Source organism: Salvelinus alpinus, chromosome 1 (assembly GCF_045679555.1).
Source record: "Salvelinus alpinus chromosome 1, SLU_Salpinus.1, whole genome shotgun sequence".
NCBI lineage: Eukaryota > Metazoa > Chordata > Actinopteri > Salmoniformes > Salmonidae > Salvelinus > Salvelinus alpinus.
Genome location: NC_092086.1, coordinates 56,949,594 through 56,960,399, shown reverse-complemented (window position 1 = coordinate 56,960,399; position 10,806 = coordinate 56,949,594). Strand labels below are relative to the sequence as shown.

At 44.4% G+C, this 10,806-nt stretch overlaps 1 long non-coding RNA gene across 1 annotated transcript; it reads right to left on the bottom strand.

Moving 5' to 3' along the window:
* Positions 1-583: 583 nt before the first annotated feature.
* On the bottom strand, positions 584-10,201 carry LOC139581475 (uncharacterized). The gene is made up of 3 exons (XR_011676224.1): positions 10,038-10,201; positions 1,478-1,585; positions 584-860 (listed from the first exon to the last, which is right to left on the bottom strand). It is a non-coding gene; the product is annotated as an uncharacterized lncRNA (long non-coding RNA).
* Between the last annotated feature and the right edge of the window lie 605 nt (positions 10,202-10,806).

Below are 10,806 nucleotides of genomic sequence, written 5' to 3'. Positions count from 1 at the left end.
CTCCTCCAATCTTATTCATTAGGCGCCAAAAAGGCTAAACTGATCCTAGATCAGCACTCCTAAGAAGCTTTATAAATAGGGGCCCTGGTCTGCAACAGGTCTAAAAACCCAAAGCCATAGCCCAATTCAGAACATGAAACTGTAGAGACGGGCTAGCCGACAACGTCAGGAAAACGATGAGCACGCTTCAAATGGGGAAGAAGTCTGTGTGTTGTGACTATGACAAGAAGCTGCCACGTGGGGAATCGTCAGTGGCACGTTTCAGCTAGTTCTTGATACCGTGGTCTTGTTTTAACTGATGTCACGTCTATGCTAATATGGCTCAAATTCGCTAGCTAGCTAACCAGCAACTGTAACGATGTATTTAAGAGACAAGTGCACATTAGATTTTCAATAGACATTGGAGACTAAACATAGTTTACATGTCAACAATCTAAGCCAACAAAGTCTGTTTTGCCCCATAGTTTTGCACGCGTCGGTTTTGTTGCAAAACAACCAACCTGTCTATTGAGGTTACAAAACTGTTCAAAGAACCCAGAATGACATTTCACATCACATTTAAAAAGAGAAGCAAAGCAAGACGCAATTTCTTTTAGACTTTATTATTCCATTTTAAATGTATGCATCTCAAGTGGACAATTTACATAAAACCCATAGGCTCTCCGGGAATTGTCTACCAATGGATGTACTCAGCCACGGTGGGAGCAGAGCAGGGGATACAAATCGGAAGACACCATTTAAACTTCGGGGGGGGGGTGGAGGGTTTCTGCCAGGCGCCGAACACCGCCAGTATCAGTCAGCCCAGTGCTCGTTGTGCAGAAGGGAATACTGGGAAACATGGAGAACTCAATGCAGTGGGCCTGGAGAGAGAGAGAGAGTGAGTGAGAGAATGTGTGCAGGAACAGAAAAGAGGTAGAGAAATTAGTTTCAGTCATACTGGCTTAACATCTGCCTCCCTGGCTAGAGTGGATAGACTGGCTGGCACACCATAAGCCAGGTCCTGCAGGCTATTCAAATCAAATTGTATTGGTCACATACACATGGTTAGCAGATGTTATTGCGAGCGTCACGAAATGCTTGTGCTTCTAGTTCCGACAACAACTACCAAATACACAAATCTAAGTAAAGGAATAAGAATATATACATATAAATATATGGACGAGCAATGACATAGGCAAGAGGCAATATGCAGTAGATGGTATAAAATACAGTATATACATATGAGATGAGTAATGCAAGAGATGTAAACATTATTAAAGTGATTAGTGATCCATTTATTAAAGTGGCCAATGATTTGAAGTCTGTATGTAGGCAGCAGCCTCTCTGTGTTATTCAATTCACATTCCATGAGTGTGCCCCAATATTCAGCGAAGCATTTCCTGTGGCATTACAGAAAGTCCATTACTGGACAAAGAAAGGTTGGCTTTAGTGTTTTAGGAGTCTTATCAGGACACAGCGACCCTGCATGTGAACTTACATTTCCTGTGAGTCTAGCTCCTCCTCTCCTCACGACGCCTCCGCTGCACTCTTCAGACAGGCTGCAAACGCCTCCATCAGATCCTTACAGTCACCGCCCTCCTTCACACTGCAGAGAGAACACAACCACATGGTTAGGACCTCTGAGGTGGGGGACCTTGGATCCTCTCCTCCAATGCTAGTAACAGTTTGACAGAGATGTTTGAAGCATTTAGATAGGTTGGCATCGAGCTCAGCACCAAATGATCCCTGTCAACTCAACTAAAGATGTTTTGGCGTCAACCTGGTCCTACCCTGTCCCAGTATGACCTTTTCTAAGCAATGCTGGCATTCCTCAGATTGAACCAAGTCAAACTGGTCATACAGACAGACACTGCCCTCACTAAAAGGAGTGAACTGGTTACATAGGTAGAGAGTGTTGGCAGACTGGTTGAGGGAGATTATTTCAGGAACTCGGCACCAAACAGCGGGCAGACACTGACACAACGCATTAGGGTGATGGGGCGAAAGGGACCGAGGGAAGAGAGGAGGGAGGCGGTAGAGAGAGAGAGAGGGATAAACCCATCTGTGAGGGAGGGCGGACATCAGGGAGAGCGAGTGATTGCGTGACGGCGCAAAACGGATGACGAAAAGTATGGGTAGGAGGGCAGAGACAACAGGAGTGGATGGATTGACTGACATGGCTGTCTGCAACCCCACACTACCTCACCATTCACCAGGGGGCATTTCCGGGTGCACCTGCACCCCCCCCCCCCCCTCCCTTGGTTCCATGCCTCCCCCCACCCCATCCCCTTGTCACTGGGCTGATCTCAATGATGTAACTCACAGCTGGTCTCTGCAGATTAAAAAGGTTTATGCAGCCGGTTGCTAGGGGGGGGGGGGGGGGGAGAAGGGTCGTTTGTGAATCTGTAGTGTGTGTGTGTCAAGTGAGTCACTGAATGCATAAGAGTGTACGTGTGTGCGGTAGGCAGAGGCATGGGGGGAGGGTGGGGGGAAGTGATGCGGAGGCAGCAGAGATGACCCAACAGCAGCACAGAGGACCTGGCTCTGAGGCTGTGTGGCCAGATAATCCATCCACCATAAACACCCCCTGCTTTTACCACAGAGAGGAAGTGCTAAAAGACATAGATATGACTGGACCAAACCTACTATGAGAAGCAGGGGTGATAAATCCAAAACAGGCAGCCATTTTAATAATGAAATGACATTGAACTGTAATGGAGGGAGGGAAGGGAAAGAGGGATGGATAGAAACACATTCATTCTGCCGTAGCCCGGGGCTTCGTCAACCAAGCAAACCAATTAGGCTTCGTTATGTAATGCTGCCTGAACAGGACAAAACTCCCCTGTCTGTCCGGCTTCAGCTCCACACAAATCATTGGGGGAATCCTTTGTGAATGAACCAAGGGGATAACTTTTGGGGTTTGAATATACTGTACATAAAAAAATATTAGTTTCAAGTTAAAATCTTGGGATTGAGTGATCAACATGCAAGAGTCATCTGCCGCAGAGTGTTAACTCTGGGCATCATAGAGGTTGCAAAGGCAGCGAACGGTGACATCACCGTGATAGCGATCACACAACATGAGGAGGGTGGGGGGCATCAGTCACGTTACGGCACCGCCCCCATGTTGGCATGGCAATGGACACCGACAACTTTAGCGCGCATCACAGAGCAAGTTAAAGAGGGTAGGATAGGGTGGCAAGGGCTGGGTTTGTATGGGAGGAAGATGACCGATCAGGTGGTTGGACTGGTGGAAACACTGCCTTTACAATCATGAAATTAAGATGTGAATTATTTAGGGCTGTCGGGCCACTAGTTGTGCGTGGGTCAGCGGTTTGTTTATTAGCAATTGCTAATAACCTGCCCGATTTAGATACGTTTCTGCTTATAATTTCCAACATTTTGGTAGACTATTTGTTAGTCAACTTGTCTGTAATTAGATACATGCAGCTTCTCTTCTGTCATTAAACAGTTGAAGTCGGAAGTTTACATATACTTAGGTTGGAGTCATTAAAACTAGTTTTTCAACCACTCCACAAATTTCTCGTTAACAAACTATAGTTTTGGCAAGTCGGTTAGGAGAGTAATTTTTCCAACAATTGTTTACAGACAGATTATTTCACTTCTAATTCACTGTATCACAATTCCAGTGGGTCAGAAGTTTACATACACTAAGTTGACTGTGGCTTTAAACAGCTTGGAAAATTCCAGAAAAAGATGGCATGGCTTTAGAAGCCTCTGATAGGCTAACTGACATAATTTGAGTCAATTGGAGATGTACCTGTGGATGTATTTCAAGGCCTACCTTCAAACTCTGTGCTTCTTTGATTGACATCATGGGAAAATCAAAAGAAATCAGCCAAGACCTCAGAAAAAAATTGTAGACCCACACAAGTCTGGTTCATCCTTGGGAGCAATTTCCAAACACCTGAAGGTACCACGTTCATCTGTACAAACAATAGTCCGCAAGTATAAACACCATGGGACCACGCAGCCGTCATACCGCTCAGGAAGGAGATGCGTTCTGTCTCCTAGAGATGAACGTACTTTGGTGAGAAAAGTACAAATCAATCCCAGAACAACAGCAAAGGACCTTGTGAAGATGCTGGAGGAAACAGGTACAAAAGTGTCTATATCCACAGTAAAACGAGTCCTATATCAACGTAACCTGAAAGGCAGCTAAGCAAGGAAGAAGCCACTACACCAAAACCGCCATAAAAAAAGCCAGACTACGGTTTGCAACTGAACATGGGGACAAAGATCATACTTTTTGGAGAAATGTCCTGTGGTCAGATGACAAAAATAGAACTGTTTGGCCATAATGACCCTCGTTATGTTTGGAGGATAAAGGGGGAGGCTTGCAAGCCGAAGAACACCATCCCAACCGTGAAGCACGGGGGTGGCAGCATCATGTTGTGGGGGTGCTTTGCTGCAGGAGCGACGGGTCACTTCACAAAATAGATGGCAGCAGGAAAATGATGTGGATATATTGAAGCAACATCTCAAGACATCAGTCAGGAAGTTAAAGCTTGGTCGCAAATGGGTCTTCCAAATGGACAATGACCCCAAGCATACTTCCAAAGTTGTGTCAAAATGGCTTAAGAACAACAAAGTCAAGGTATTGGAGTGGCCATCACAAAGCCCTGACCTCAATCACATAGAAATGTGTGGGCAGAACTGAGAAAGTGTGTGCCGAGCAAGGAGGCCTACAAACCTGACTCAGTTACACCAGCTCTGTCAGGAGGAATGGGCCAAAATTCGCCCAACTTATTGTGGGAAGCTCGTGGAAGGTTACCCGAAACGTTTGACCCAAGTTAAACAATTTAAAGGCAATGCTACCAAATATTAATGTAAACTTCTGACCCATTTGGAATGTGATGAAAGAAATAAAAGCTTAAATAAATCATTCTCTCTACTATTATTCTGACATTTCACATTCTTAAAATAAAGTGGTGATCCTACCTGACCTAAGACAGGGAATTTTTACTCTGATTAAATGCCAGGAATTGTGAAAAACTGAGTTTAAATGTATTTGGCTAAGGTGTATGTAAACTTCCGACTTCAACTGTATGTTGCCCTAGAAGACTAAATAAATCCTTGCTCACCAGAATGTCATACATCAATAAATGATTGCTTCAATCCAGTTGACATTGGTAAAGTTCTGTCATCTCTGCATCTTTTGCAGAGCAAAGATGTTTAGGGACCGGGGAGAAAATACAATTTAAAAAAAAAGAGAAAGATTGTGCAAAATCTCCAAATCAGCTGTTTGATCGGTTTCAAGGGAATATACTGAACCAAAACATAAACGCAACATGTAACAATTTCAAAGATTTTACTGAGTTTCAGTTCATGAGGAAAATCAGTCAATTGAAATAAATTCATTAGGCCCTATTCTATGGATTTCACATGACTGGGAATACAGATATGCATCTGTTAGTTACAGATAACTTATTTTTAAAAATGGGCCTCAAAATGGGCCTCAGTATCTCATTGCGGTATTTTTGTGCATTCATCTTACCAATCGATAAAATGCTAATTGTGTTAGTTGTCTGCAGCTTATGCCTGCCCATACCATAACCCCACCGCCACCATGGGGCACTCTGTTCACAGTGCTGACATCAGCAAACCGCTCGCCCACACGACGCCACACACATGATCTGCGGATGTGGGGCCGGCTGGACGTACTGACAAATTTCCTACAACGTAGTTGAAGAGGCGGCTTATGGTAGAGAAATTAACAATCAATTCTCTGCCAACAGCTCTGGTGGACATTTCTGCAGTCAGCATGCCAATTGTACGCTCCCTCAAAACATCTATGGCATTTTTTAACAAAAGCGCATTTGCGGAAAAAAAGCACATTCGTTGCACAAATGTACCTAACCATAAACATCAATGCCTTTCTTAAAATCAATACACAGCAGTATATATTTTTTAAACCTGCATATTTAGTTAAAATAAATGCATGTTAGCAGGCAATATTAACTAGGAAAATTGTGTCACTTCTCTTGCATTCAGTGCAAGCAGTCAGGATATATGCAACAGTTTGGGCCGCCTGGCTCGTTGCGAACTGTGTTTCTTCCTAACAAAGACCGTAATTAATTTGCCAGAATTGTAAATAATTATGACATAGCATTGAAGGTTGTGCAATGTAACAGCAATAGTTAGACTTAGGGTTGCCACCCGTTTGACAAAATACGGAATGGTTCCGTATTTCACTGAAAGAATAAACGTTTTGTTTTCGAAATGATCGTTTCTGTATTTGACCATATTAATGACCAAAGGCTCGTATTTCTGTGTGTTTATTATAATTAAGTCTATGATTTGATATTTGATAGAGCAGTCTGACTGAGCGGTGGTAGGCAGCAGCAGGCTCGTAAGCATTCATTCAAAAAGCACTTTCCTGTGTTTGCGAGCAGCTCTTAGCAATGCTTGAAGCACAGCGCTGTTTATGACTTCAAGCCTATCAAATCCCGAGATTAGGCTGGCAATACTAAAGTGCCTATAAGAACATCCAATAGTCAAAGGTATATGAAATACAAATGGTATAGAGAGAAATAGTCGAAGCGTCATAATCCCTATAATAACTACAACCTAAAAACTTCTGAACTGGGAATATTCAAGAACTGGGAATATTAGACCACCAGCTTTCATATGTTCTCATGTTCTGAGCAAGGAACTTAAATGTTAGCTTTTTTATATGGCACATATTGCACTTTTACTTTCTTCTCCAACACTGTGTTTTTGCATTATTTAAACCAAATAGAACATGTTTCATTATTTAATTGAGAATAAATAGATTTTATTTACGTATTATATTAAGTTAAAATAAAAGTGTTCATTGTTCATTCAGTATTGTTGTAATTGTCATTAGTACAAATACATAAAAATCGGCCGATTAATCGGTATCGGATTTTTTTTGGTCCTCCAATAATCGGTATCGGCGTTGAAAAATCATAATCGGTCGACCTCTAGTTTTGAGTATTAAAGATAATATGGTCGACAGTATCTGAATTGGGCTTCAATAGTGAGTGCAAACTGTATATATAACGTAGGCTGTCCTAATGGAAAATAAGGGATGCTTAAAAAAGGGCACCAAAGAGACCAGTACACTAAAGAAAAGAGAGTAGGGACACGGAACCAACATCATCCAGCTTGTGAGCAGCGCCCAACATTTAAACAGCTTTGAAGTTGGTTACTGGGCCTGTCTGAGTAGGGAACTAAGAGTGACCTAAAGTCACGACCCAGTGAAGAGTTCAATGGCATTGGGACGCCTGCGAGTGAACAACTATGGAGGGAACTAAGGGAAGGCCCACAATGACAGGGATATCATTCTAGGACCAATACAAACATTGTCTGAGTCTCAAATGGTTCACTGGGCTCTGGTCAAAAGTAATGCACTATATAGGGAATAGGGTGTCATTTGGGACAGAATAATTATCTATGGAGCAGGAGAAGATAGATCAAAGCTATGATAAAAATAAAGAAAATAACTGCGAATGACTTGGTTGGTTTCCAGTTGGAACCCTGTTGTAGCTACGGGGTCTCGAATTGCGTTGACAGTGCATACCATCCAAGTAAACCATACTTTCTGTCAAGCAGAGCAAACACACACGTCTATATACAAGCCATCGGCCAGGGTCTGTGTGGCTGGCTAGAGTGTTGGCTGACAAGTTACACACAGTTAAGGAAGACTCCCAAAGTTACCACAGAACCACATTTCAAAGTACACAGCAGGACCCATACAGGTAGTAGACGTCCTCTAACATTTTAATGTTCAAAGCGGCCGTTAGTTATCCGAGTCATACATTTACACGTCTAACTTTTAGGTCTCCATGTCCTGACTATGAGATACACTACATACCCTGGGTAACGAGGAGGTCAGTAAGGCACCTACAAAGCACACACAAATACCAGGTTCAAAGGTCAGTCAATGCAGGTTCTAGAATGGTAAGGCCGGGGGCCGCAAACTGAGCTCAAAGTGCTTTCCAGAGGACTTGTTTGGCCCAATACCAAACTGACCCCTAGACCCTAAGGCATGTGTACTTATGGATAACCAAGGGTTATACAGGTGTAACCAACAACATGACATTTGTTTGAGTTTGAAGCCGTCAAGGTGACCCCTCCAACTAATCCATGTCTTTCTAGGTGACATGTCAGGGCACGCCAAGCCAGCCAAGATGGCCGCAGTCAGCTGTGCATCGTGTGATGCCGTTTAAAAAATATATACAGTATGTTTGCAAGTTCCAAGGGAAGTCGGCAACATGATCATGATCTACGGCCATAGGACAGGACATGGTATCCTGGACGTTTACACACCAATCCATGCGTGACTATTTAGGATTCATGAGTGGAAGCTCGAAATACATTGTCCTGGTATACATTACTCAGTCAGCCCTCTGGTACAGCTAGCTACGCTGCCTTCAGCAGGTCCACTGCCATCACGTGGACCAGGTTACAGGATACAGTACCATTTGAGCTCGTCAATGACAAAACCCCAAGGACCGCGAGGTTAACAGTAGAACCCTGGCCTGTAGGTTAACAGTACAACCGTTGCCTGTAGGATTAACAAAGTGTCCTGAAAAATTGCACCCATACAGCACAGGGCCCTTGACTAATTTTCAAAGTAGATGTGATTTACCGTGGCATCGACCAGGTGCTGTACACTGTACAAAAAAAATAATTATAAAAAGAAAATGCAATATATGCCCTTGACCCAAGTGTTGAGAAAGCCTTCATCTAGTTTCTAATGCAAAATTGACAAATTATAAAAGAATAAATGCTGAGGTAAAGGGCACTTGATGCAAAGTGAACTATAGTAGAGGCCTACAACGTGCATCAACACTACACTCTATTCATAAAAAGGTGCCATACCACAAACATAGGGAACTTAATTCAATGACATTCAATTGACCATGACTCAAGACCGCTATAGGCCCACTGAAAATGTTACTAAAACAAAACTTTACATCCAGCAGCCAACCTAGCCCATCCCTAGCATGCCCTGTAACCTACCTCCCTCTAAACCCTTATCTCATCCCTCACACCCATCGGGCAGGACGTATCTGGCCTATACAGCCTAGGACACTCCAGGGCCTAGCCCTAGCCTATCCTAGCTCCAAACCCTGCAACAACACATCAAAATACAACACCAATGGTCAAGATGCGTCTTGGTTTTGGTGCAATGTCAATGTGACAATTGACAGAGTTGAAAACTGCCGAAGGCGAGAGTAGACACGTTACATCAGCCATCGAACCGGGCTTTGACATTGCACTGTCATTGAGCCCTCACACACACACAACCATCCAGGTTTCCTGTGTCTACGCATTTCTAGAGATAAAACCATTAATAATCTCACTCTGCACTAATCTTGCAGAGGGAGGACAGAGGTGGGGGGGGGGGGGATGTCCACACCTGTCGGGACACTGAAGCAGTGAGTTAGCGACGGCTAACGCTCACACTCAGCGCTGTTGACACAGCAAGGCCAGGGAAGCTGAGCGGGGACAGACATGGCAACATAACGAGGGGGGTGGGGTGGGGGGGCAGCGAGCGGGAGAGAACATGACGTAGGCAAATTCCCTGCCTTCGTTCAGGCGTGTGCGAGAGACTCTGCCGTGCTTTGACCCCCAAGACCCCTACGTGCGGACCCCACATTACACTACAATAGGACCCCCCCTAACGACAATTTAAATTCAGTTACATTTAGAATATTGGAATTCTTCCATCACCATGCACTGCATTACTCAACTGTTCCACCATTTTATCATGGCGCAACACAAGGATGCCACACAACATCAGCTCATCATGCACCGCTATAGCCTGCCTCTAAACCTGCAAGTGAGGGGGGGGGATTCCACTAGCGACTTCAAATAAATATAACTCGACACTTAAATACACTTGGATTACACTGGGAACCTCCAAGTGAAATGCACTAGAAGCACTGCGGCTTTGCCATGTCCATCCATTGAGTTGGAAGCCATGGATGGACATCCCGGAGACGTTGGTCCCGGTGGCAATGGAGGACACAGAGAAAACCACAGCTGTCCGTACGGACACTCACCATTTGTCCAGGTCCGCCTTGATGCTTGCACATGCGGCAGGGACGGGGGCCTCAGCGGGAGCGGCGATCTCGGAGTCTGACATGTCTGTAGAGTTGCCGTGTGTGGGAGTGTCTCCTCTGTACGCCTGTGGGTTGAGTGTTCCAGAGAGAGAGAGGAAGAGAGTGAGAGGAGAGAAGAGAGCAGAGGAGCGTGTTAGTGGGAGGGGCAAGTGAACACATGAGGGGAGGGGAGAAAATGTAACCGGGCAGGACACATGTGAAAATAAGGGTCAGCTTAGTGACCCAGACAAAGTTCAGAGGGAAAACAAATCAAGTGGAAAAATGGGGTAGAGTGGAGATGAGTTCAATAGACTAAAAATGACACTTCAAATATCATGAAAGGCCAGATGGATACCCTTAATGTTCATGTAGGCCTACAATTCATGCACCAACGATGTGGCAGTTGGCAACCCATACCAACAACCGTGTATTAAAGCAGCGGACAAAGCAAAAGTGATATTTTTGCGCGCACTTCGCCACAGAAGCGCACGTTTTGGGGCCCGTGCGCGCACACGAATATGGAGCGCTGAGCGCAGCAGAAGGAAACATTTTTAAATCCATCAAAGCAAAAGGATCCCTGCACGACCCATGGACGAGTGCCACCTACTGGCCTGTTCAAGAAATGACGCACCCACTGTAGTAATGCCTGAAAAGGTCACCCCAAATAATGATGGATAACGTATACATCAGTTGGTAAGCAAAGCACGACTCCTAAAATTAGCCTATAGCT